Consider the following 6,401-nt stretch of genomic DNA (forward strand, 5'->3'; position numbering starts at 1 on the left):
GTTAAGAAGACCCTCGGAGATAGAAAGAGCATGCGCCACGAAGTACACGCCTGTTCCAAGGACCCATTTACATAAACCGACCCTTTCTTAGAAATAGCTAGGAATATGTCTTAGTTTAGGAAACATAAACCAAAAATAAACTTTGTACAGCGCGCGTCTTGGTGGAGCGGAGGCTCCCGACGCACCCAGCGCTGTTTGCTTGCCTCTATTTGCTTAATAAATTGCAAACTTTGATTGCAATCCTATTTTGGGACTAAGTTCTTTATCACAACAACATAAACACAGTTCCCATTTAAGTGATTAAAAACTGATAGAAACCGTTTATCAAGAAACCAGTTTTACAGTACCTTGTTCTTTTCACTCCCGGTTGTTGCTGCAGGTCTAGAAAACAGAAATATATTTCAGTACTGAAATGCTTACATTGATTATGAATAACACTACAGTTGCTTTGAAAACTTCACTGCAGAAATGAATTAAACTAAAATCTAGTATAACAACTTTGTTAGATGTAGTTGAAGACTGAAACAGTTACTGTCTACCATTATGTCTATTGGAAGGCTATTTTTCCTGCAAGATATTAAGCAAGTAGTTGAAATAACTATTCTCTCAGCTTCACACAAAGTGACAGAAATCTTACAGCTACAGACATGTAGCTATACGGTTACGTGCATTCCCTGTTTAATACCAGGGGTTTAGCTCTCTTCAGTACTGAGAATCCTTCTCCTACAGGTCAAAGAACTGTAATTTTGGATTCTCTGGTGTCCTGCGTCTGGCTGGGATGCAGTTTATTTTCTTCACAGCAGCCCACACAGCGCTGTGTGTTAGATTTCTGACCAAAACAGCGGTGATAACACACCAGATTTTTAGCTAGTGCTGAACAGTGTCAACAACTTCTCTTTCTCACTTTGCCACAACCCACACAGGTAAGTTCAGGGTGGGCAAGAAGTCAGGAGGGTACGCAGCTGCAAGAGAAAAGGTGGAGCGGGGAGCAGGGCAAAAAATCCTGAGATACCTGCAGTGAAAGAGGAATTTTGCTTTTCTGTAAGTCTCTCCTCGCCCTTTTTAAACACATGTAATACTTCTACGCCTGTGCACACACTCATGTAATTAATCAGAATTTGTGCACGTGACCTCGTTGTTGACTTGGCCAGCATGTTCAAGGCACTCTAAACAAAAAAGAAATGTGTGTCAACACAAAGCGCATCAGGTAGTGTGGTCACGCGAAAGAATAAGAATCTTCATATGCATCAGATTTGCCAAAAAACCCCAAATACAACAAAAACCCCAAACTTGCCTCCAGCTCTCAGGTCAGTTTTTATCAGTAAGTTTTATTTTCAACATTCCTTATATGCATACCTTCCTTCATCCTGAGACGTTTCACTGGAAGTGCTATCGTCCGGTACTTGACCATGATTGCCACTGGAAGAGCTCATCTGCTGATGAGCCTTCTGCTTTGAAGGCTGTCTTTTACTTTCCTTTGCACCTTTGGCATTCAGGGCAACTTTAGTGCATTACACGGAAAGAAAGAAAAAAATCACCGAGTGAGTAGGTTTGCAAAAAGTATTTCTGTGAAACAGACATACTTAAGATGATGTCCAGAAACAACTGAGACGACAAATATCTATGATAAAACCACAGACTTGACTGCAAAGATCATGGAAGATACCCAAGTGCTTAAAAAACCTGCCCCTAGGAGTGAGGGGGACACATGGAATCTGAGCTAGATCCAGGTTAAGCTGGACTATATCCAAATAGCCACGGTACAGAAAGCATCTAGAGCAGAGATTCCTTGAAGGACAGACAGGAAAAAACTCCTGCTTAGGTTTACATAAAAATATGTGTGCCTGCTTTAGACTTTTGAGACCGGTTCGGTAATATCATCTTCTCCTGACAAAGGGCATATTAACTTAATGAAAACACCAACTGCACGGAGATCACTAAAATCACCTAGAAAAGGGAGTAGTAGCAAACCCCAGTTTCCTACTTTTCTTTTCTAGGTGGCCGTTTCCTACAAAAGTAACTGCTTTTTCCAGTCTGCTTTTCTTTCTGGTTTTGAAGATGCATTTTGCCTCAGTATTAACATGTAAATCACAGGAATTTGGGTGGGGTTTGTTTTCTTTTTTTGTCCACTTTTCTTTTTTTAGAGCAGGCAATAAAATTGAACCTCCATCGTGAGCTTCGTGTTTTCTAAAAAGAAATTTTCTTCGCTTTTTGAGAAGCAGTGGACTACTCACTAGGGCTTTCACCCCTGGGGAAACTACTTCAACTACTACAGTATTAGAAAACCTAAGACACTTACATAGCACTACAAATAAGAATTAGAGATTATTTCCTTAGCTTACCCTTTCATTGGCATTTTAATCAATTTTGAGCTCTCCCCAGATGAAAAACTCTTTTTGTTTTTTTCTTCTATAGTGTTTTCATTCTCCATTTTCAAACAGGCGTTCTTCCTTAGAGTAATCTTTTGCTTCATTTGCCAATTAGTCATGTTGCCTGGTGGTGTATTTAATTTATCCAGACATTCCTGTTTTGCCACCGCCTGTGCTCTTGAACATCTTTCTTTGCTTTTTTCTTCTCAACCTATAAAAACAAAGTTAAGCTTCGTGTATTTCTTAGTATTTCTAGAAGACAGAAACACCACATCCAAGATGGATTGATTCAGGTTTACCTTTGAAATAATACAAAATGAAATCTTTTTTTTAATCCATAGAGAAGCATTTTCACAAAATTACACCACAAAGTGTATTATGTCATTGAGAGTTCTTCAAATTCACTCATCATGAAAGACATAACAAAAATACAGCCCTTAGAAAGAAAACAATAGTGTATCTTAAAACATGAACAACAAAAAAGTGAAAGCATTACAGATGGACAGTTAGAAGGACTGCAGCGTTAGTTGTAACACCACCAGAAAAAAATCAAGTGGAACTGTGCTGGGCTACTGCTCCCTGAACAAGGGGAGGAAAGAAAAAAAAGATCCCAAACCCACAAACACAAATGGTTTCACAGGAAAGAGGAATTTTCACAAAAGACAATGAAGACACACCATGCAGATATCACAGCACATGAATTAATAGTCAAGACCCTGTTCAGAAGCTATTTTCATTCTTTGATTCAGAATCAGAACCGACATATTTATATGGATTTCTGTTTATGGCAATGAAGTGATAACTACTTGCACTGGAACCGAGTGCCACCTGCTGTTAAACTGGAACAATAATGCATTCCGTTTTCCAAAAATGGGGAAAAAGACAACTCTCCACTGCCCTCTTTATTCACCAGTCACCTATTTCCATTAGAACACAACCCAATTTGTAGGAAGCATCTTCCCTTCGTGACAAATAGCTGAAGTGAACAGGACCATTGATCCGGAGCGAGATTAAAGAATAAAGGAGTAGCAGGTGAACTACCTCTTTTGGCAGCTGTACCTTCTCTTTCTCCAAAGCCAGGACTACTATTTGCAGCATTCCTACCTTACCCTTAAATCTTCCCGTATCTTGTTTTAGTTCTTCATCAAGATTCCTTTTCAGCATGGCACATGATTGCTGAGCATTTGCAAAAAGACTTTCCATTTCTGTTTCTCCTATTTTGTTGTCGATAAAGCAGTCCCTGGGAAAATCGTCACTAAATCCAGAGTCTTTTCCAGGTTCCCTCTCTGTTACAAAAAGTGCATTTTCATCACGTGTAGAAACTGGTCTTATTTTAGGAATCATATTAGAAACGTCATCCAAAAGACTTGGGTTTTAAGCTGTATCTCAGGAAGTATTCACAACCTCCCACTGCATTTCTGCTACTTCCATCTTCATTCTCTTCCATTTCCATAAGAGGCTTTTTTTTTCTCTCTCTCCATTTGCTAGAGGCACCTTTGTATCATTGATATTATTTGTGCAATCTTCTTCATCCGTACTCCAGGTATCTTCCGTGTTTGCATTTCAGTTATCTTGATCAGAAAGGACACCAAGACTCGGATTACAGTTTCCATTTTGGGTACTTTCCCACCTAGCATAAGTTTAATATCTCCAAATTCACCTTTACTTTCTAAGTTGTTACTTGACTCTGTTGCATGAGATGAAACAACATGAGAACTCTTCAATTCATCGCTGAAGCCATCTTCTGACACTTCTTCCACAGGGGAAGTAGTTTTCCCAGCTTCATTAATTTCACCAAACAGCTGCTTTAGTTCTGCTGTAACATTTTGAAAACTTGTTTTCAACTCCCTTTTCTCATTTTCAACCCACATTCTTGCATACCTTTCTTCCCAAGGTTTTGAACGTAACTGCTTGTCAGCACTGTGCAATTCCTCATTTTCCGATGTAAAATTGCTGCCTTATCAGTGGGATTTTCATGTGCTGTTTTTTTCTATCAAGTTGGTAGTTTCTAAAATATATTTATCCTTAAGTAAACAGCTACAGACAGAAAGATTATCAAGAAAAAACAATACAGTTAATCTATGCAATTCCTGTTGCAAACTCATCCTATAATAGAAATAAGGCATTTTGAAAGCCATTTTTATAATAAAAATCAAGGGATACTAAATGAAAGGTTCACTGCGTCACCATCTTCTTAACAAGAGAAGGACTCGGAAACAACAGTTTCTTGGGTTAGATTTGCCTAGGCATTAGGGTTGCTTTTACCTTCTCGCCTGCTCGCTTTCTGTAACTGCCAGCATTTGTCACAGAGCATGTTTATTTTTCACGCTTTATTGCTTTAATACCATTTTTCATTAAGACTGCCAACATTTTTCTCACCCACCCTCCTCCCTCTACTCCATCGCGCTCTACTGTCTGGCATTTTACAGTCCCCGGCCGTCTAAGCTAACCCAAGGGGAACGAACGTGACAAGCTTTTTACCGTTCACCACACAGAGAACTGGCTAAGGGAGGATTATTTCTTCACCCAAGCTTCAGAAATAATAAATTCCATTCCAAGGTGCAAAGGAAAGGATTTATTAGGGAAACCTGCCTGCTCCTGCCCTCACCCCAGGAATCAGGAACCCAAGCTTGCAGGAAAACCGCACCATGCCTTAACCCTACCCAGCCCCCTCAAGCCCCTGTCCCCACGCTGTTTCTCAACAGCTCCGACTGCTTCTGCCCCGTGTCACAGTCCTGCCCACACGCTCCCTCCCCACACGCCTCCTCGGCTCGTGGTGCCTTCTGAACAGGGCCTGCAGCCCTGGTGTCCCAGCGGGCTGAGACCCTCACGCTCCTCGCGCTCCCCTCTTGTCAGCCAGGCCCTGTTCTCCCGCGGCAAAGACCCCTCTGCTCACAAGAGGGAAGGAGCACCTCAGCCAGACACCACCTGTCTCACCCTCCCCCTTCCCAAGCTCACTGGCCAACTACTACCACCTTGCAACAGGCTTAATAAGTCCTGCGCTTTGCCTGCTAGAATTAGGCACGTCCCTCTCTCGCGATGCCCGGCTGTGGGGTGGAAATCATTTGCTACGCTGTCCCTTCGGGTGTTCCAGAGGACGCCAGACCCCTCTGTGCAGCCCTGCCCCGCACGCCCGCCACAAGCAGGACACCTGCCTTATTCCCCTCTAGGATACCCTCTGAGAAAACCCTTTTCAAACACTTCACGTGGCCAAACAAGAGCGTATTTTGCAGAGGCCGGGGCAGCATCAGAAAGGTCACCACATTTCAAGGCGTTCTCTTTGATCTTTGTCTTACAAAGAGGAAGACCGGCATGTTTAATCAATCAGATCAGCGTATTATAGACAAATCTCCCTCTTCACTTGAACGTGCGTTTTGCACAGGCAAAAAAACCCGCATTTGCCCGCACTGTTTCTCAGCAGTGCACAAGAGGAAAAACACCGCTCAAAATTTAAGCAAACCAACTGAAAACAAATCAGTGTAACAGCAAGCATCTGGCATAGTGACAAGGATTTTACCCCACCGTAAGAAGACTGTATCCAACTTTACTTCAGACTGGGATACAGCCTTCACCTACAGGACTCTCCCTTCAGCATTATTCACTGACTGGTAAGTTTTCTTTACCTTAGTGTATAGTACAACTTACTGAATCAGGCTGTAATCCAAAATACTTGGGTTTACACACCCACACCCCATAATATTCAATGGCATCCTTCACGTCTTCTTTCTCAGCTGATGATGACGTATGAAAGGTAGATCCCGAGTTCTCACGTGCAGTGAAAAACCACACATTTTTATAACCAGCATGACTTAATACTACTTATTTACACCTAGAGTGCATCTTGAATCATCCTACTTGTGACAAAAATCTTAACAAAATAAAACATCCCCTCAAATTTGTGCACTCCTAGAGAGAAAATTATCATAATACAGACTGAATATGCATCTGTGTGAAATCCTTTCTTCCAGGGTATTATACCTTTTAACGTATACGGGAAATTGGCTGAAAATCACTATATATGGTCACAAATAG

The 6,401-nt window shown here is 41.4% G+C and overlaps 1 long non-coding RNA gene across 1 annotated transcript; it reads right to left on the reverse strand.

Annotated features, from left to right (window-relative positions):
- Window positions 1-345: 345 nt before the first annotated feature.
- Window positions 346-6,144, reverse strand: LOC129784145 (uncharacterized). Its single transcript, XR_008746575.1, has 4 exons — window positions 6,054-6,144; window positions 2,343-2,580; window positions 1,357-1,501; window positions 346-381 (listed from the first exon to the last, which is right to left on the reverse strand). It is a non-coding gene; the product is annotated as an uncharacterized LOC129784145 (long non-coding RNA).
- Between the last annotated feature and the right edge of the window lie 257 nt (window positions 6,145-6,401).

This window comes from Falco peregrinus, chromosome 3, assembly GCF_023634155.1.
Source record: "Falco peregrinus isolate bFalPer1 chromosome 3, bFalPer1.pri, whole genome shotgun sequence".
In the NCBI taxonomy this organism is placed as follows: Eukaryota; Metazoa; Chordata; class Aves; order Falconiformes; family Falconidae; genus Falco; species Falco peregrinus.